The sequence below is a fragment of the Petaurus breviceps genome, unplaced genomic scaffold, assembly GCF_028583685.1.
Source record: "Petaurus breviceps papuanus isolate PSGF00001 unplaced genomic scaffold, PetGlider_PUasm1.0 208, whole genome shotgun sequence".
Taxonomy (NCBI): Eukaryota; Metazoa; Chordata; class Mammalia; order Diprotodontia; family Petauridae; genus Petaurus; species Petaurus breviceps.
The window spans coordinates 7982590-8004179 of NW_027185852.1; the positions used below are offsets into that span (position 1 = coordinate 7982590).

The window sequence follows — 21590 nt, forward strand, 5'->3', positions numbered from 1 at the left end:
TCCGATCAACAGTCATTAATCAATAGGCACTTATTATATACCAGGTGCCATGCTGGGCAGGAACATAAAGCCCAAAGTGAGACAATCCTCCACCTTTAAGAAGCTTACATTCTATCTGGGGATAAAGTACTTTGATATTTAATTAGATCAATAAATGATTAGGTGGATGGAAGGATAGGTGGGTGGGTGGATGGATAGATGGATGGATGGAAAGAAGGATGGATGAGCAGATAGATCAATGAAGTGAATGGATGGGGGGGTAGAGTGATGGATGAATGGATGGATAGTAGAATTGATGAATGAATGAATGAATGAAAAAGTGTGTATTAAGTGTTGAGGATACAAATATAAAAAGGAGACAGTCTTTGTCCTCCAGGAGCATTAACTCTGTTGAGAGAAACTATAGGAAAATTGGCGGTAGCCAGGGAGACATGTTTTATTTTGAAAGATGACAGTGGAGCCAAAGGGCAGTGGATGGGCACATCTTTTCCTGCAGCAATGACAACACTGATTTTATTTCCAGAACCGGACAAGAGGGTGGAGGCCAGGGGCAGGGTAGCTCTGTGTGAAGGCACCAGGAGATGGCATGGGAGTGATGGGAGGAGGTGTGGTGGACAGGGACCAGCCTAGGAAGCTCCTCTGGCAGGACAGGAGGGCCCTGGGCTGGGAGCTCTGGGGATGAGAAGAACTGAATTGATCTGATGTCTCCCTCCTTCCCCACTCTTATCTCTGCCTTTCACCACAGCCAGCCTGAGGCCTCTACTGCTCTTACGTTTCCGGTTTATCTCTGAGGCCACTTGTTGTGTGTGAGTAAGTGAGCGAGCCATCACTGGCCAGACCTCACTTCCCCTGGACGCTTCCTCTTCTGCAAGGGGTATTGATGGTCAGGATATCTGTAGAGCTTTAACAAGCATTTATTAGGCTCCTCTGGTATCACACGGCACTAGACCTGAAGTCAGGAAGACCAGAATGCAGGTCTCACCTCAGACACTAACTAGCAGTGTGACCCTGGGCCAGTCACTTAACCTCTGTTTGCCTCAACTCCCTCCTCTATGAAAATGATCATACTTCCTCCCAGGACTGTTGTGAGGATAAAAATGAAATAATATTTGTAAAGCACTCTGCAAACTTAGAGGCCCATTTATAAATGCTAGTTATGTATTATCTCATTTGGTCCTCATAACAACCCTATAAAGTCTCCCCACTTTACAGCTGAGGAAACAGGCAGACTGAGGTTAAGTGACTTGCCCAGGGTCACATAGCTAATACCTGTCTGAGGTCTTCCTGACTCTGGTTCTGGCTCTCTATCCCCTACAGCACCACCTAGTGTCTCAGTTCAAATACATCAATACACATACATGCACACACCCCAGTATATACGTGTATGTATGTGTATATATATATATATATATATATATATATATACACATTTGTGCATACATACTTATATGTGTACATTCACATACAGAGCTCTTTGTAAAACGCTGTGCCGGGTGCTAGGGTTTTGTTTCATTTTATTTGGAGGAGGAGTTGTTCCAGACTTGTTACTTCAATTGTTATTGGCAACTCCCAGTGTGGAGACTCCCTCCCTAGATGAAGATGGGCAGATCTTTGTAACCCCCCAGTCCTGGAGAGCTGCTGACATTTACACTGGGATTCACAGTTTGCAAAGTGCTTAATCTACTTTTTCATTTGCTAAGTAAATATTCCGCCTAGCAGGGGGAAGAGAGGGCTCACCAGCAGGGTTGGAGCAGCTGACCCCTCAGGTCCCAGCCAGCGTTGGGAGGCTCCTTGCTCCGGTGGGGCCCCCTGCCATGGCTGCCTCCTTTTTTGGTATCTTGCTCTTCTCTTTGCAGGGTCCTCTCACAAAGGTCTCTTGTCTCATCCTCCTTCTGGCAGCCGCCTGTCCTAGGACGGGATAATAAAACCTCCTTCCAGCAGCTGCCTCAGCTCCTCCTCCACCCACCCCCTCAGTCCCCAGAAGTGTCGGTTCTGGGCCTGGGGGGTTAATGATTCCCATGTGGACAACACGGAATCCTGCAGATACAGGAAGCCCTTGAAATGGGGAAGCCCAGCTGAGCAGCATTTTCAGTTGAACAGGATTTTTCCCCCCCTTAGAGAAAAAGGCAAATGACCAGAAAATAAAAATAGGTTTCTTTTTTTTGGTTTGGTTGGTTTTTGTTTTAAAGAAAACTCAGGGAATATGCTGGGACCAGTCCTTGTTTATTCCAATTTAGTCAAAACCAATTGAGGATGACAGACCCCAGGTCTTGCGATAGACGCCCCAAAGTGCCTTCTGAATCGTCAAGCATCAAGCTTTTGTGAAGCACCTACTATGTGCCAAGCACCCATGCTGAGCACTGGAAACACAAAGAAAGGTTAAAAACCTTTCTGGGAGCTCACATTGTAATGTAGGAGACGGCGTGCCAACAGGCCACACCCGGGGGGTAATTTGGGGGTGATCTTCCATTGGAGACACCAACATCCGGGGAACCGGGAAAGGCTTCTTGCAGAAGCTGAACCAAAGGTCATTCCAGGCTGGGGAGAAGTGGGGGGCGGTGCTGGGGAGGCAGCGTGTGCAGCCAGGATGGATGGAATGTATGCGGAGCAGGAAGGAGGCCAGTCACTGAATGGACAGCTCGTCCACGAGCTGCTGTTCATGGTGTGGGACTCAGCCTGTCCTTGCACCTCTGTCTGTCCAGTTACCCCCCCCCAGTTGTTTACCCCCCCCCTGAGCTTGGCTTCCCGTCTGAAGAGCTGCCTTCAGTTTGTAGGACAAGGGGCCCCAAGCCATCTCCCCACACTCATTTAGCTCAGCCATCTGCCGAACAACTGAAGGGCAAGCTTGGCAGCTGCTGCTTCTCCGGCATAAACCCAACCTGACCAGCCTGCCTGCAGCTGTGTGCACACACAGACACGTGTCCTGCCCCCCTTCCAGGCGTCCCCAGCCCCTGATCCTCACCCCCCTGACGAACTGAAACCCCAGATCCCCACCCCTCTAGCCCCCCCCCCTCCCCCGATCCTCACCCCTCTGGGCCCCCCCGCCCCAGATCCTCACCCCTCTGACCCCCCAGCCCCAGATCCTCACCCCTCTGCCCCTACCCCTCACCTTCAGCCCCCACACTTTGTACCTTTTACTCAAGGAACAAGAATCACATCCACATTCCCTTCTCCTCCTCTGTCACTGCCTGCTCCCAGACTCCTTCCCTGGCCACCCCCTGGGGAAATGCCTGGCAGCTTGTTGAGGGCAGGGGCTGTCTCCCTTTTATATTTACATCTACAGCACTAAGATTTTGCGTGGGATAGATAGAGAACTGGCCTTAGTCTGGAAGACCTAGGTTCACATTCCACTGAGAGAGGGAGAGACAGAGAGAGAGAGGCAGGAAGAGGAGAGAAGAGAGAGACTCATTTGGCTCTGTGACCCTGGGCAAGTCACTGCACTCACTCTAAGCCCCCATGTCTGTGGGCAGGCGGAGCCTCGCTGTGGGGCCACCTCTTACCTGAGTGAAACCTCAGATCTGGCCTCTACCCCCCCAGCCCCCCATCTCCAGCAAAGCACCTGGCATGTAGTGAGTGCTTAATTAGTGCTCGTTTATCTCTAAAACAAGATGAGAATGCTGCACCGCCAGCCCCAGGTTAAGGCTGAGCTCTCCGTAGAAACATTTCTGTTTGCAGAAGGGAGCCTTTCATTCTTAGCGCCTGAATCCCCAGCTCCTACCACAGTGCTACACAGTAGGTGCTTAATGGACGCTTGTGGATTGATATCACAGCTGTCGGTACTTCCTCAGGAGGACAGCCCCGCAGCCATGGCTGAGAGCTCCTCATTCTCTCTGCTCCAGACCATGAAGAGGAAAGCCTTTGGGGACAGCCCCTTATCCACTGCCGAGGCACACCTACCCTCCCCCTCCCCCCTTTACTTTCCACCAGCTCATTGCTCTCTTAGAGTTAACAGATTGGCTGGGACCTGTGATTTCACAGGCCTAGAGAAGTGCTGGGAAAGGAGCTCCCTCCACCCATGATAGAGGTCAGCTGGTTCTAGAGCTGGCTAGAGCCTTGAGGTTCTGGCCAGTCACACAACCAGGAGGTTTCAGAGTCTGAATGGGATTAGGCTAGAGACCGGCTCTCCCCACCCACAGCAAGCTGCCTCTCATGGAAGAGAGATACAGAAAGATAAGGGGAGGGTTTGAGGAACCCCCCCCTCCCCCGGGGATGCAGGGCTATAAGGGGAGGGTCCGAGGAGCCCCGCCCCCCTGCAGAACCAAAGCATTTTACAAAGAAGCAGCCTGAGAATGCTTAGCGATGTCACAAGCAGGGCTCTTGTAGCCCAAGAACATCAGTCCTTGAGAGAAACAGGATTGGGAGGAATGAGGGGCCCTCGGGAGAGCACCCTGGAGGGCCCAGAGGTACACCAAAGACTGTCGGGCGTCCTGGTGAGCCTCCCACAAGCTTAAAGGGATTGCGGTAGTGAATGTGCCATGAGATCATAGCCTGCTGAGTAATTGGAAGCCCGAGGTGGCAGGGGCATTGCCTAATTAGGAGAGGCCCCTGACTTGTTTTCTTTGTTTAAAGCGAGATCGACTCAGAAACCTTAGCCAGGACGGTCCTCCCCCACCCCGAGTCATAGCTGTGGGATAAATGCCTTGGAGAATGGACCCCGGATCGGGCGTGCCCACAGACGGCTCTGTTTTCCTGGAACTTTTTGTGCCGTGATGTGGGTCTCCTGGGTGCCAGACCTGGGCTCATGCAGGGGTCTCTGCCCAGGGTGTTTAACTAAACGAGGGCAGAGAAGGCTCAGGGCCAGACCCAGTTACTGTGTCCCTGTTACCCTGGCACCGAATCCTGCCAGCAAGGAGGATTGTGTATGGAGCGGGCTCTCAGTGATGGGGAGTGTGGATGAGACCTCGGCCCTCCCATCATGGAGCTCACCTTCCACGAGGGAGATAAGATGCATGCCCAGATCCCAGAAAAATGAAAAAAAATGCATAAGCTCATTAGAGACAGGCCAGACCCAATGTCTGGATGCCCAGGTCAGAAGTGATGGCTGTGGAGAGGAAAGGCCTCGTGCTGAGTCCTGACTCAGTGACCTTGGACAAGTAACCTGACATCCCAGAGCCTCAGGTGTTTATCAAGCACTGTGCTAAAGAGACACTTAAAATCTAAAAGCCCCCCTGCCCTCAGGGAGCTCACAGTCTAATCTGACCACAAGTAAAAACCAAACCCAACCCGAGCCATCCACGTAGAAATGGGCTAAGTGAGGGTCCTGCCTGAAGTCTGGGAGACTGGAATTCGAATTCCACTTCAGACACTTACTCAGTGACCTTGGGTAAGTCATTTCATCTGTAAAATGGGGATAATGATGCCCTCTCCCTCCCAGGGCCCGTGCAGAGATAGAGTGAGCTCATATTTGCCCAGTGCTTAGAAGGTGCCTGGTGCCCCATGGAGAGCATGGACTGCTGCCTGGGGTGGGGGGAGAAGGGACCTCTGTAAGGATCTTGCCTAATCCTTGACTCCTTTCTCTCATGGTGCCCACTATGTGCGTATCTATCATTAAGACCTTGTGGTTTCACCACCATAGTATCTCTGGGATACTCTTTCCAGCCTCTGACTCTGCCCCTCCCTGGGGCAGGCCCTCATCACCTCCCACCTGGACCATGGCCATAGCTGCTGGAGGGGGGGGTTCTGCCTGCCTCAGTCTCTCCACCCTCCTTTGGGCCACCAAAGTGTCACCCCCACCCCTCCCCCATCGAATCAGCCAGTGGCTTCCTCTTGCCTCTGGGACCAAATATAAAATACTTTTTGGCTTATAAAGCCCTCCCTAAGCTGGCCCCTTCCTACCTTGACTTCTTTGCACACCTCCTCCCTCCTCCCACCCCAACCATGTACCCCAACTTGTGATCCCAAGAAAAAGACCAGAGCTCCATCTACCTCCTGGGCATTGTCCCCAGCTGTCCCCCATCCCCACAGCAAGGTCCTGGCTACCCCAAAGGTCTCTCTTCTGCAGGAAGCTTTGTCCAGTCCTCCTCAGTGCCGACACCTGCCCTCTGAGGCTGACTCCAAATTATCTTGTTTGTTCGTGGTTGGGTGGTGTCACCGGCACTGGGAAGGCAGGGACACCTTGTGCCTTCCTTTGTACCCCCAGCCCTCGAGACACTTCTCCAAACATCACAGGAACTTAATAAATGCTTGTTGCCCAGCTTACACCCTAGCCCCCTCTAACATTAACATCCTCAGATTTGGTGTTCTAAAGCCGGCACGTTACACCAGTGTTCTTTGTTCTAATGCTCCACACCCTCAGGTCCCCTCCTGTCCTGAGTTTCTCTGACCCACACTTAGAAGCACACAGCACCTGCCCTCAGAGAGGGGGAGCTCAGTGACTCCCTTGAGTGGAATCCCCCCATGGAGACAGTCCCACTCACCGCATGGGCTAAGGCCCTGTCCTTTCTCCTGCTGTCGCCTCCCGCCTCCAGCCGGCCACATCTCCCCATTGGCACATCCTGCCAGCCGGCATTGTTTGCATAGCGTACATTCCTGGACAGCTCAAACACCGCACTAAATATTCTTAGCCTTCAAGAAGCTTGCTGAGTTTGTGGGTGTTTGTTCCGGTAGAGGAAAGAGAGGAGAATGTCCATGGCATGTGCGTCCTGAGACCACTCCCCAAAAGCCAGATCTCTTTCCTATTAGGATTTAGGTAAACGTTTGGACTCCGGATTCCAGGCAGGGCTCAGAGTGAACTTTACATGCTGGCCAGCGGCTCAGATTTAATGGGCGTTTGTTAACTCTCTGGTCACTGTCCCGTGGAGTGGCCCTGTGTGAGTAAACAATCCTTCAAATAAAATAAAACAGAAAAATAAAACAAGCCCCTGTAAAACCCTGGTGCATTCCTTAAGGTGCTGAGAGCGTGCACTTAGAGCTGGAACTCCATTCAGTTGGACAAATACTGAGTGACTTGATGAAGGGGGGCAGTGCCAGGCACTGGGGGGCAAGTCAGAAGCCATGCAGCCCCTGCCTTCAGGGTTCTTATATTTTGTTAGGAGTAATCAAAATATAAAAATATTAATAGCAGCTAACACTTAACAGTACCTACTATATGCCAAGGCATACTACTGAGTAAGCCCTTTTTAAAAAAAAGCAAATATCTCATTTGATCTACACAACAGCCTTGTGAGATAAGACCTATAATTGTCCCTATCTTACAGCTGAGGAAACTGAGGCAGACAGGTTAAGACTTGTCTGAGGTCACCCAGCCAGTAGGTGTCTGAGGTTGGATTTGAACTCAGGAATTCCTGGTTTCAGGCCCGGTGGGGGGGCGGGGGGTGTCAAGAAAGGCCCCTTGTAGGGGGTGGCCTGAGTGTTCTGGTAGTCATGGACCATAAAGTTAGAAGTAGAAGGGGCAGCCCCAAAGTAGCTGATATTTATATCGTGCTTTCTGTGCCAGGCACTTTACAATTATCATTTCATTTGCTATGATTATCCCCATTTCACAGACGAGGAAACTGAGGTAGGCAGCAGTTAAGAGGCTTGACCAGGGTCACCTGGCTAACAGGCATCTTCAGACCCCAAGTCCCTTCGCCCAGGGCCAGGGCTCTTCCTACATCTTCCAGGCCCCTCATTTTGTGGGGGTGAAAACTGAGAGGCAGAAGGTTGAGGGACTGACCCACAGTCACACAGTAGCATGAGCACTTGCACATAGTAGGTGTTTAATGAGCACTCATTATCCGCCTACAGGGCAGTGCCAAGATTCAAACCCAGCTCCCCCGACTTCCAGTCCAGCACCATTTCCCCATCCCAGGGCACAAGACTCCATGTTTTCATGACGTTATCCCTGGTAATGTAGGTGCTGGCTTAGCATTCTTACAACTCAGGCCCCACTATGACGAGTGGAGTAAATTCAAAATTCTATTTTTTCCTAAAAAGCAACTTTGTCAATAACAGGCATCTGGCCCTTTCCTCTTGGGTGCACAGACATCTCAATGGGGCATGCTTGGCGGTTGTGTGCTTGTAAAGATTGTGGCCTCAGAATTCAGAAGACCTGGGTTCAGATCCCTCCCCTGAGGGATTTACCCAGGGGACCCTGGGTCACCAAGGAACTCAAGCTCTCTAAAGTCTGATTTGTAGAGCAGATGCCGGCCTGGGTTAGGGGAGGGGGCTCTCATTAAGAGCACCATATAATAGCAAAATCCCAATTCTTAACAAGAGAGAGAGAAAAGAAAGAAAAGAAGGAATGGAGAGAGACAGGGAGAGAGAGACAGAGAAAAGAAAGGAAAGAAGGAATGGAGAGAGACACAGAGAGACAGAGACAGAGAGAGAGAGAGAGAGAGAGAGAGGAAGGGGGCGGGGGGGATTGGTTCCCAGCTGGCTTCTGTAAACGCACAGCCACCATGGCCAGCACTTACATCGTGTTGTAAGCACTTTGGCTCAGTTCTTGACCAACATTAACTCATTATCTCCCCACAACCTCCCTGGGAGGTAGGTGCTGGAAGGGGCCACATGAGGAAACTGAGCTCAGGGATGTACACTAGGGAGGGGTTGCTGCTGCTTGTCCTTTGCTCTCCAAAAGGAAGTGTCTGAGCTGGGGCTTGAACCCACGGCTTCCACACAGGGACCAGCCCTCTGTCAGCGATGCTTCCTGGCTGCCTCTGTGTCAGTCCTCAAAGCTTCAGAATGGGCTTCGGGGTCCTCTCTTTGGAGCTGGGAGAGGCCTCTCCTTTTGGCCCACAGGACACAAGACCTTAGGATAAGTGACTTCTCCAAGGTCACCCAGAGCCAGTGCTTGAACCCAGGACCCCTGACTCCAAACCTCGGACTTCCGCTTCTCTGTGGGCTTCATCTCTTCTTCCTGTAAAGTTGGGTTCTAAGTGCTGAGTATTGAGGATGGGAGGGATGACTTTGGGGGTTGGCTAGGCCATTATTTCTCTCTCAGCTGCCTTCTGTCTCCTTCTACTCTTCCCCAGATGGACAGGGAACCTGAATGGGCAATGTGCGGAGGGGCTGCCTGGGCCTTCTGAAGGCCCATTTTCACACAAGGCTGGGAGGGAGGGAGGCAGGCACCAAACAGTGAAATGCTGCCAACCTCTATTTTGAGACGACTCCTCATTTCCCAGTCACCTCCTTTTTCACCCTCCTTGAAGCCACACTGAGATAGGAAGCTGCAAGTTGGCCAGGGGCCCCATTAGGAGGCCTGGGTGCCTTGGGAGGACTTCTGAGCTGGGGAAAGGGATGTGACAGACAAGCTTATTAAGGGTGGGTTGTCCAGTAATGCTGCCTTTAGTTCTGGTGGATTTGAGGAGCTTGGGGGCTGGGGGCAGGAGAGGGGATGACAACAGGGGTGGGGGATTTTTTTTTTAATTAACAGGAAAGTCAGTTCTGCCTTTGTCAGCAAGTCATTTATAGAGGAGTCGATTTAAAAAGAGAGATTGGCCTTTAATTATCTCAGCTGGCGCTCGGTTGGAGAATGAATGTCTGCCTGCTGAGCACGATAATTCCTTGCTTAGGGTAAGAATCTTAATTCCCTGGGCCTGTCCTTCCCAGCCTGCATGTCACCTCCCTTCGAGGAGCCCGCCCTTCATCCCTGGCCACTTTCCCCCCTTCCATCCTCTGCTGGTGCCCAAGTGATTTAGGACAGTTGTAGGCCCTGTGGTCACCCCCTCGCCACCCGCAGGGAGCTTCAGGGCCCCCAGGATCCAGTGGAAAGTTTGCCTTTTAAATCTCTTCCTGCATTTCCTGACTCCCTTAGATTCCAGCCCCCTGGTCTAGCCACACTGGCCTTCCTGCAGTTATCTCCAGCACCTAGGAGGGTCCTTGGCTCGGAGGAGGTGCCAAGTGAATGCTTGCTGAGTGACTGATTGGATGATTGATCATTCTCCAAGCACTTAGGGTGTCTGGAGGAAAGCTAGAATAAAAGGAGCTTGGTTCTCTGGCTTGGACACAGTGGGCGTCCTGAACCGTAGCCAGAAGTAGCTTAGAGTTAGGGAAGCAGCCCTGGCTTGGAGGGGGACAGGGTGTTAGGAAAAGTGATGGCACTGAATTCACAGGGCATGAGTTTGAGTCCCAGCTCTGACACTTTTCATGCCCCTCTAGACTCAGGAGGTATTTCTCCCCTCTGACCCTGTTTCCCTACCTGTAAAACGGAGATGTTGGATTGCATTAGGGATTCTTAGCCTTTCTTTTTGTACGACCCTCCTCTTGGCCATCAGTGGTGAAGCCTAGAACCCCTTCTCAGAACAGTGTTTTTAAATGCATGAAATAAATTACCTAGGATGACAAAGTCAGCCAGTTCTACTGAAAATAAGTCCCCAGAGCCCCCGGACTAAGCAATCAATCTCTCAGTTCCCTTCCTGGTCCTACCCGTCCCCTCCCCTACCTCCCCCTCCAGATCAAACAACTTAACTGAAGAGCAGGGGGCCAGGAAGTGCTATTTCCCCCACAAAAGAGAAAATGAAGACAGTGACTTCTTTGAGAAACAGCTCCCACTAAATGAGAATGAGAATAATACCCCCCATTCTTCAGCAACCTTGTTTGGCAAGATTCTGTCCCAGGCCCGTTTGGGCCCATTAACTCAGCCCCAACACCCAGGACTCAGAAGTAACCAGGTAGCAAGCACAGAAGCCTTCTAATTATACACCAAAAGTGTGTCTCTTCTGGCCTTTGATTTGACAACAATTAATGGGTTTGCTTTTAGAAGCTACCTAGAAAACAGCAACGAGCATTTATTAAGTGCCTACTGTTTGCCAGACACTGCTGGGTTCTGGGGAGAAAAAGATAATCATGAAACATTTCCTGCTTTCAAGGAGTTTACTTAGGGAAAAACAAAAATAATTACTTTGTGGGCTGTTAATTTTAATAATAAATTTAATAGGATGTTCATAAAGTGATTTAAGGTTGATCATTGCAACAACTCTGAATTAGGTGCTATTATTATCACGTTCTGCAGCTGAGAAAACTGAGACAAACAGGTTAAGTGACTTGTCCAGGGTCACAGTCAGTCGACCAGTCTATAAACATTTATTAAGTGCCTACTATGTGCTAAGCACTGGTGATACAAACAAAAGCAAAGCGTCTTTGCCCCCAAGGAGCTCGCTTCCAAGATAATGTCTGTAAAAAGTGCTTGGCACCATGCCTGGTGAGTAGCAGTAGGTATTCCTAAATGCTTATTCCTTTCCTCTAGCAAGTGTCTGGTGAAGGATTCAAACTCAGGTCTTCCTGATTCCAAGTTCAAGCACCATGTGCACAGAAAATTAAATATAAGATGTATACAGTATAAATGCAAAGTAGTTTATGGTGGGAGGGTATCAGATACATTCTTATTTATTGTCATGATTGTTGGGATGCCCATATAGATCTGCATAGTGATGATAGTTGAACCAATCAGAGCAGAAGAGATTAGAATAAAGAAAGAAAAGAGAAGGGGCCCTAGATAGAGACCTGGGGAGGACCTGGAGGGATTCAGTCCAGGCGGGTGTGGTCATGCAGGTAGCAGGAACACCAGAGAAAGCAGAGCTGCGAAAGCACAAAGTGGGGAGAGTGTCCAGGAGGAAGAGATGGTCAGCAGGGTCAGAGGAGTTACACCATCTGAGAGACAGTTAAGAAGTCATTGCTAACCTTGTAGAGAGCAGTGTCACTTGGGTGATGGTGTGAGAAGCCCACTTGTAAGAGACTGAGAAGTGTTAGGAGTGAGCAAAGATACCACCTGATCATTTCCTGAGTACATTTCAGTGATAATTTTAATTTCCCCAGCTACTTATTTATTGGTGGGTACAGTAGAAATCTTTGGCCTTGGTATAAATGAACCAGAAAAAAAAATATTTTTTTTATTAAACACATACCCTTTTAATTAAAATAACAGTATAAACCTGTAATGGCTTTCCCACTGCATTTTGGAATCTCCTATTAATTTCATGTCCCAGCTAGGGAATGCTTTACCAGCAGGCCAAGCAGAAACCATAAATCTAATAGCAAAGTATTTAATGAGGACAGAATAGCAGAGTAAAGCTATAGCCACCTACAGTCTTTGGCCAGGATAAACCCTCGCTCCTTGCTTGGTGTGGAAAGCCCTTTACAATCTGCCTCCTGCCTCCTGTTCCAAGCTTATTTGCCTTCCTCTCCATCCTGGTGGGACTTGGCTGTTGCAGGTACCTGCCTCCAGGCCTTTTCCCTACTGAGGAATTTACCAATCTACCTACAAGGTTCTCCCTCTTCACCTTTAGAATCTTTACTTTCTATTTTCAGCCCCTGGGGTCAGGGTCAGTTTTGCCTTTGTGACTTATGTCAGGCACACAATAGGCACTTAATAAATGCTTGTCAAATGAATGAATTCACCCATAGTAAATCATGGAAATTCAAGAAATAAAATCGTTCTCATCTCTCCCTCTCCCATAGGCTTATGTGGCAATATCCTCTTGACTCACACATTAGTGGAGAAAGCAAACAAATCCTTGGAAGATTCAGGCTCCAAGAGGAGGAGGCCACCTGCTTTGTGGTTGGCTCTTGGGCAAGGCCCAGGGCCTCTGTTGCCCTACAGTCCTCTTCTCATCCATGGGAGGCTGGGCAACTCACTACTCTGCTGTCATCTGCTAAAGGCCTGCCTTGTGCCACTGCCCTGCCCTTTGCTGGCCTCCTGACTCAGACGAGCCTGCACATCTTCAGCTGTTTTGTTAGTCAGGTCTTTAACCCTCTCCAAGACACAGAAGTGGGGAGCTTCAGCAGCTGTCAGGACCTTATTGACTCACCCTTCTTCCCTCCCAAAGGAAATTCCCCCAGCCTCACTCTTAGCAAAGTCAGAGGGAGTGAATTCTATTTGGATGGAGGTAAACACACATGCTCACATTTGCCCTTTTAACTCCCACCATTCCCCCAGCAGCTGGTACCCAAGCCCTGTCAATTGCCATGAACTTGGATAAATCTTAAGAGACGCTGGAGGGATTGGGAACAAATTGATGACCTCTTGTCAACAGCATGGCAGCAAAGCTTCTTCTTTCCCCCTACCAGTCCCTTAATGTCACTACTTGGTTTTGAGAATTTGTGGAAACATGATTGTTGAAACACAACAAAACCCCTAAGTACAAGTTAAACACTCTTCTTACTAAGCTTAAACAGTCCACAGTAGTTGCGTAGCTCCCGTTCCCCTTTTTGCTCTCAGTATCTTTTGGCTGACTCCCTAGGTTTCGCTTGCCCACAACTTCTGGGTGTTCTGTCCAAGGAGGGAGAGCCCTTCACTCTCCGTGTTTTCAGAGAGAATGATATTCATCTTAATCTTCCATTTCTCCTGCATCTCCTCGTCTTTCTTTCCAACAAAATAAATTTCTAAGATTTCTTCTGCATGACTAGATGACCTCAGAATTGCTCCTGTGTTCTGTCTCACAATGGAACAGAAACACACACGCTGCAGGATTCTCCGTCTCCTACCTATTCATCAATAATAACTTGACCAACATGTTATCCCTAACAGGAGAAGATCACTCTCTGTATAGTCACTCTCTTGGCCACTCACCCCGAACTTTCCTTTCCTTCCTTATCAACACTCACTTAACCTGGAGTGTTTCTTGGCTAAAGTGCTTACCTTGTGAGATTCCTTATAACCTGATTTTTCACAGATACAACCTGTTTCTTATCTAACCCATAAGTATCGAGGGCCTGTGAAGTTGTAAAAGTGCCATTTGATCCTAACGGAAAAATTTAAAAGGACATTTACACAGTGGTTTCCTCCATTATTGCCACTGACAACTAAAAAGTCCCCAGCAGACAACTTGGGCCAGGTGGTGCAGTGAATAGATCCAGGACTGGAGACAGGAAGACCTGTGTTCAAATTCAGCCTCAGACTGACTCTGTGGCAATGGTCAAGTTATCTGACCTCTCAGCCTTGGTTTCCTCAGCTGTAAAATGGGATAATGAAAGCACCTCCCAGGCTTATGCCTTGTTGTTATAATTATTATTAAGGTGGCAATCTTTAGACTCTGATAGCTGTAGTTTTCTACCTTCTTTTGACAGCTTTTTAAATGTGTCCTACAGTTGCCAAGAAAGGACCCTTTTAAAGTCTATGGGAGTGCCCACTGGTACTTCTTCAAAACGTGGAAGGTCTGGGATTTTGTTGGTGTGGGCAATCCCTCCACACACCTCTCTGGGACTTGGGGAGGCCATCTTTGAAAGTTGCTGTGGCCAAGCTGAGGATGAGATTCTCTGAACGTAGCCTGACTGGTCCTTAAGCAACAGAGACATGGGTCAGTCCTTCTGGTGCCTGATGCTTTTGACTTGGTACAACCTGTCAGAATTCACACCCACTGGTAGATGGCCTGGGCTGTCCATTACAACATTGAGCCATTTAATTGAACATTACAATGGAAAGAGCCCTGGGTTTGTAGTCAGTTAGTCAACAAGCATTTATTAAACACCTGCTGTATGCCAGGCACTGGAGATTTCATTATCTTTCCCCTATGGGGGTTTGAGACTTTTACTCCTTCAAAATTCATGACCTCAGGAGGGGGAGGCATGGACAAAGGCTTGGCAGCCAGGGATGTATGCCTGGCTCGCCTTGACCTCAGTGAGGAGCCCAGTCTGGGACTAGCTGATTGCCTGGTTTTTGGTCCCTGCTGCCCTTGTGCACCAACCATCAGTGTGGCTTGTTTGGGGCACTCCTCATCACTCACTTTTCTCCAGATTTCCCATGCCACGGTGCCTCATCTCTTGGAGCTGCTCTGTGTAGAACAGCCCAGCTGCAGGCTCTCTCCCTCCTCTGTCTTTCATCCATCTCTAGCTGTATCCTGAGTATTTAGGCTCATGGGAAATGGAGTATTTGTTTCCCAGCAAATATTTGCACTCTGGGTCCAAATATCCTTAGAAATGTAGCCCTTCCCACCTCTTCCATTCCGTACAAAAAGAAATGTTTTTTAAGGGAGCTATGTCTTGGAATTAGAAGAAGGCTGATCATTGTCCTGGAGTATTCTGAAGCTGATTAACTGGGACCAGTGGAAAGGACGCTGACTCTAGAACTCAGGTTCTCAACCATTTTTATGCTGTGGACCTTGTCAGCTTTCCGGTAAAGCCAAGGAAATGCCTTCTGGGAATAAAGTTTTTAAATGCATAAAGTAACAGACATACTAACACACTAAGGAAACCGATTATATCGAAACTGATTATATTGAAATCAAAATATTTTTAAGATAGGTTCAGAGCCCCCAGGTTAAGAGCCAAACCTTCTCTGCAGACAGAGGACCAGTGTTCAAATTGTGCCTTTGACTCTTACTACACATGTGACCTTAGGCACGTCCCTGACTCTCCCTGGACCTCAGTTTCCTTCTCTGTAAAATAAGGGTTAAATTGGTCACTGAGCTCTTTCCAACTCTAGATTTATAACCCTGCATACATGTAGAGACTGTTTATAGTGTTTATCTCTTTTAGCCACAAACATATCAACCAACGATCACATTCGTATTACTGTCACGGTCTACAGAGAAGTGCACCATCTGAAGTTCCGTGGATTTGTTTAATACTTGTATCTTGAGTTAGAATATGAATATTAATCATAATGTAGTTATTATATAGTGATAATTAATAATAATACTAATAATATGAACTCACATTCATATAGTGCTTTAAGGTTGACGAGGTACCTTCCTCCAACAGCCCAACAGTCGGATGTGTGGCCTCCATATTTTCATTTTGGCCAGTTCCGTTTTCATTTCCCACCAGCATGGGATGTGCTGATTATCCCGTTCCATGTCCAAGGAAACTGAGGCTCCGAGCATTCAGCCCCACAAAATCCTTAGCACCTCTCTCCCAGGGCTGCTGAGATCTCCTCTCAGTGGTGGAGAGTTTCTCCCAAGGTGCCCGTGCCGACTTTGGCGGCCGTCTGGCCCCCTCCCCCTGCTCTAGGCCTGTTGGATCCCACTGTTGCCTCAGCTTGTGTCTTTGGGCAAGCCTCACTTCTCCCTAGTTTTCTCACCTGTAAGGAGGGCTTGACCCCTCGCCAGTGACGTACATCTCAGGGTGGTTGTGATGTCGCCATTTTTCAAGAGGTCCTCCAGGTATCAGGCACCATCTAAATATCAGCTTTAAAAAGACAGCATATAAATGAGGTGGGTCCGTTTTTACAAAAGTCAGAATCACAGGAAACAAGTGCAAAGGAACTCACTGAAGGTTGGGGAGGTTGTAGGGGGGGGACCCAGGTCACAGGATCAGAGCATCACTGAGAAATAGGAAAGGCTGGAAACTGAGGCCCAGGGAGATCCTAGGGTCATAGCTCAAGAGCTAATCTTCTTACTCCAAAGCCAGCACTTTTCCCATCATACCAAGAAGAAGCCTCACATGTTTAGGCTCATGGGTTTAGCTCTAGAAGGGCCCTGAGAGGCCCCATAGTCCAGACCCCTCATTTGACAAGCAAAGAAGCTGCCTGAGGTCCTACAGCCATTAAGGGTCAGAGGAGACCTTGGATCCAAATCTCCATTGGAAACCCAGATTTCCCTCCTCTAAAACAATGCAGTTTGGGGAAAATAATTCCTCTGTTTACAGGTGGGAATTAAACCCAATGATCTTGCTGCTCTCCTTCCTCCCCACCCCAAGGGTACAGAGGCCCAAACAAAAGTACAGATCCTTAACCTTCCTTCTGACATGCCCCATCCACCTCCTGATGGGCTCAGCCTTTCCAAGCTCATTGGGATAAGTGACACATCTCCACACTCCACCATTTGGGTGTTAGAGACCTTTGTCCCATGGCCTGACATCAGGTGCTTGGGTCTCTTGTCATGTTTTGTTTTCATGGCCTCTGCCCGGCTCTGCTTACCCTAGCAATGAACCCAGCCCCGGCCATCAGGTGCCAGCTGCACATTCTGCATATGGACTGGGAGAAGCCTAGAGCCACTTTCCTGTACCAGGCTGGAGGGGACGTTCATCCCCAGCCTCTAAATCCAGTGAGGCCCCAGCTCTGGCAAAGTGGCATGATAGGAGAGAGGCTTCTCCCCTTGTCACTGCTACTGGGGGGCCCTCAGCTCACCCCAGCCCCTCAGGGGATGAAGCTGCTAGGGGCTTTGGTCCACAGAGGGGGCATGAAAGGGGGTTGCATTTAGAGTCAAGGCATCTGGTTTCAGCCTTCTCTTTCTGGGCCTTGGTTTCCTCACCCGTAAAATGATCGTTTGAACTGTGCCACCATACCAGGCCTGCCTCTGGTGTTTGATAGAGCTGTGACAAAGTCAAGTCATGAAGCACTTATTGAGTACCTATTGTATATGAGGCACTAGTCTAAGAGCTGGGGAGGCAAAGAAAGAAAGGAAAAAAATAGCAGTCTGTTCCCTTGAGAAGCCCATGATATCTATTCCTCCTCCATTGAGCTGGAAGGGACCCTGGTTATTATCGTCTAATCCAGCCCCTCGTTTTCTTTGGAGATGAGGAAATTGAGTCACAGAGCAGTTAATCTGATGACTTTCCCAGGGTCTCACAGCCAGTGAGTAGCCAAGCCTAGATGTGAATCCAGGCTCTCCGGTTCCAGATTCAGTCCTTATCTGCAATTTGGCAGACGCCTCTTAATTGATGCAAGAGGTCATTTGTAGTGGAATAATTGCTGGGTTCACCTCCTTCCTCTGGCATACACCCACTAGGTGTCTTGTGGGAGGGGGTCCTTAGCCACTCAGTCCCTCAGGCAACTCTCCAAAACTAAGTCACAGATGGGTTCCTGCCTGCATCAGTAGAGGGGATTTCCACATTGGAAGTTCTCTGATGTAATTACCAGATGCTTGGAGGTTCAGAGATTGAGAAGTGGGGATCCTAACAGAAGTTTGGAGAGAAAGGCGGGACATTGTACTTTGCACTCTAGACACGGGATTAGGAGAGGCTAGGGCTGGAATCCTGCTGTGGACAATGAAGGGAGTCAGTGGAGGAAATGAGCCATTGGAAAAGTCCACATGGAACATTGCAGGCTCTTAGTATGAGGTCAGGAGCTGGGGAGGGGGAGACAGATGATGAGAAGCAAGGAAAGGGAGTGTCCTGGAGGTCCACAGACAACAGCTCCCAGGATTCTGATGGCGTGATAGATATGAATAGCGAAAACCTCCAAAGAGAAGACACTGTGAGTGATGGAGGCCGAGGAAGGGTCAGTGGGGAGCAGGGGGGATTTTCACTCCCGCACATCGACCAGGGAGCTGAGGAGAGTGAGTGGAGGGGAGAGCCAAGTTCCTGTGATTGCTGGAAGACGGAAGGAGTAGGAAAGAAAAAGACTGAAGATGAAGGCACGTTTGTTGCCTATGGAACAGGCATTCCAGAGGGCTGGTGGATGTGTGGGTGCCGCTTGGTTAGGACTTTGGGGTGGGAGGGTTGTGGGGGATGGGAAGTACTATAGTACTAGTACAAGTATGACATGGTACAAGTTCTATAGGTTTGATTAGCCCCATTTTACAGATGAGGAAATTGAGCCTCAGAAAAGCCTAAGTTTAAAAAAAACTTAAAATACAGTAGCAATATCAGTTATTGTTACTAATTATTATTTGACCATACTTGTGATTTCAGTGGCATAGGAAGTACCCTCTCCAGATCCACACCCACAGCCCAGTGTGTGTCGAAGGCAAGATTTGAAAGCAAGTCTGCCTAAGTCTGATCCTGACTCTCTATTCACATTAATGTTATAAAGTTCAGGAAGGACCCAAGCCTTCAGCTCCCCCCTCATTGGCACCTCCCATGGATAGTAGACAGACAGGTAAAGGGAGTGGAGCTCAGCCTCGGTTTCCACACCTGGCTTTTCATTTTGGACGTTTTCCGCCCATCACTTCACATCCCCAGTTGCCAGGAGTTTTCAGGTGACCTGAAACATCAAAGGAGCCCATTTGCTCCTTGGGCTAATTTGGGCACATTCTGTGGGTGGTTCAGGGCTTTCTTTGACTTAGGGGATGCTTTGGAGTCTTGCATTCCACAGGGAGCGGAAAGAGGCTCAGAACAGATGTTGCATTTCAGAGCCTCGTTTGTACTTGTGGTGGGCCCCTTCTGGTGAAAGAATCCGCTGCCCCCTGCCCAAGCCAAGACCCCACCCTTCAAAATTAAAAGGTGCTTGGAGAGGTTCTAAACTCACTAAGAAATTATTCCAGTCCAAAGACGCTGGGTTGTTGAAAGAGCACCGAACTTGGAGTCCAAAGCTCCAGGGTCTGGAGCTTTTTTGCAAGGTCACTTTGTCACTCAGCGACCCTCCTTTGGGACTCAGTTTCCAGATCCATCAGGGTTTGGAGTGCACGGTGCCTTCCAGCTGGAAATCTCTGGCCCTCTGAAGTCTTTTAGTTACTGGTGAGGGTTCCACTGAATGATCTCGCCCTTCCAGGCAGATGGAGAAGCCCTCCCACCTTTTTCCTTGGCTGTCCCTTGCCTGAAATGCCCTCCTTCCTCACCTCTACCTCCTGGTTTCCTTCAGCTAAAACCCTGCCTTCTAGAGGAAGCTTCCCCTGATCTCTCTCCCTTCCGGCCTCTTTCCTCTGGTTTTCTCTCATTCCTCCTGCACCTCACTCATTTGCATGATTGCTGGCGTGTTATCTCCTAGTGACTTTGGGAGGGTCTTGGGCAGGTGGATTATCTTTTGCCTTACTTTGTGGCATCAGGGCTTAGCATGTAGTCAGCATTTAATAAATGCTTATCGATTCAGTTTCTCAGGATAACATTTGTAAATGTACAAAATAAAATACTCTTATAAAGAAAACCAGTTATGTTGAAATAGTTATGAAAAGATTTAATTTAATGGATACCACTGAGCTAGAAGACCCCTTTCAGCCCCAGATCTTTGGCTCTGTGACCCTGTGGTTGAGGTGAGGCCTCCCTCCCTTGTGGAACCCTGGGTTACATTTGTGGGCACCTCCACATCAGTAGGAAGCTGGGGTTTTGTACGTTAGTCTATGTTGAACTGAAATCTCCCTGCAGCTCCCCACCTTCGCTCCTCGTTCAGGCCTCATTTTTTCAGACTTCATAACCATTTTCTTCTGTTCTCTCTCTTCCTCTTCCTCATTTCTGTGGCTTCAGATTTTTTCTCCCTTTCAGGCCTGCTGATCCCACTGGATCCCACTTTCTGCTCTCACCCATCCATGGGAAGGCAATTCTCAGGTGCTTTGGGACGACTGTATGCCCTTAAATTCGCAAGGCCTTTTTATACCATCAGAATCTTGGAGTCAGGAGTTCAAATCTGACCTCAGACACTTAAGACAAAAACTAGCTGTATGACCTTGGGCAAGTCACTTAATCCAAAATGCCCGACCTTCCCCCCTCCAAAATGCAACAACAAAAAAAAAGAATTATGTTTTTACACCAGTAAGTGTACAAAGCACAATCATTCAAGGAACTGTACTGGGGACAGGGGGAAGCCGTGTTGTCCTTTGCTTAAATAAATGGGAAAAACTGGGATGACAGCTTTCTTTGAAACAAATGGCAGGAGATTTCATAGATCAACTTGAACAGGCCTTAGCAGTCGTCCTAGCCCACCTCTGTCCTTTTACAGAGAAGGGAGCTGAGTTCTCAAGAAATAAAGGGACTTGCCCAGTGTCCAAGAGCTGAGTGTCTGAGGCAGGCATCCCATCCTCATGTCCAAGTTCTGTGCTTGGCCCACAGCACCATGGGAAAAGCAAAGGTGTACTGGAATAGGAAATATTCAGCGATGTGTGTGTGTGTGTGTGTGTGTGTGTCTGTGTGTGTGTGTGTACAGAGATAACTATGCACATGCTACAGAAATGCTAGCTCTCAGGGCCAGTAACTGCAGGTGATAGCTCAGATAATCCCCAGGTCATTTCCACTTGACTGTGAAGTTGTGTAAGTTGTTTATTTTGTAGCAGGGTTATTTGCAGCATTCAGTTTTACAAGTAATTCAGTTCATATTATAGTGAGTTTGTAATCCCTGGAGCAAACACCAATTGGTATCAAGAAGTGACCCATTAACAGCAGATGACAGGGGAATGTTTTATCTGCTGTACCCCCATCAGAGGTCAAGTCCCGGCCAGTCTGACCAGGGGGGAGAGGCTTCGAGCATCACTCTAAGACCATAGGGGCATTGGCTGAGAGCCAGACGTGACTTTAGGCTTGTCTGTTCCCAGCTCCCTTTACATATGGAGAAACTGAGGCACAGGAGAAGGTTCATTCCAAGGCATCTACATAGCAGACTCAGGATTTGAACCCAGGCTTTCTACTGGACAACTGCTGACCTAGGACCAGCTTCACCAGCTTCTGGGATGCTCTCCCCAGATTATTGGGCCTCTAGGTCTTGAATTTTTTGGCCATGACAGCCAGTGGAGTCATACTTCCAAAGCCCTGTTATCTTGGATCCACGGTGTCACCTTGAGGAGGGCTCCTTCCACCTCTGTGGCCTATGGTTTGATGATTCCAAGGAACAGGCTGTGTGTGTGGGAGGGGGCGGGGGGGGGGGGGGGCAGGTGTTTAGCCTGAAAAAGAAGAGTCTTATAGGAGTGTGTGATCACGGTCTTTAACTTCATGGGAAAGCAGGGCAAGACTTGTTCTTAGGGCAGATACAAGGAGACTGGGGTGACATTGCCAAAGACTAGAATCAGCCTGAAAGAAGAGCTTTCCCCATGCCTGGTGATGTCCGGAAGCAACAGGGCTTCCTCCAGGTTAGTGAGGTCTTGTTGGCCGTT

At 48.9% G+C, this 21590-nt stretch overlaps 1 protein-coding gene and 1 long non-coding RNA gene across 6 annotated transcripts in view; one reads left to right on the top strand and one right to left on the bottom strand.

The window, feature by feature from the left end:
• GNG12 (G protein subunit gamma 12) overlaps positions 1 to 21590 on the top strand; it is a 136647-nt gene that overhangs the window by 85429 nt on the left and 29628 nt on the right. The window lies entirely within an intron of this gene.
• Positions 422 to 7318, bottom strand: LOC138165247 (uncharacterized). The gene is made up of 3 exons (XR_011169312.1): positions 6417 to 7318; positions 1738 to 1908; positions 422 to 901 (listed from the first exon to the last, which is right to left on the bottom strand). It is a non-coding gene; the product is annotated as an uncharacterized lncRNA (long non-coding RNA).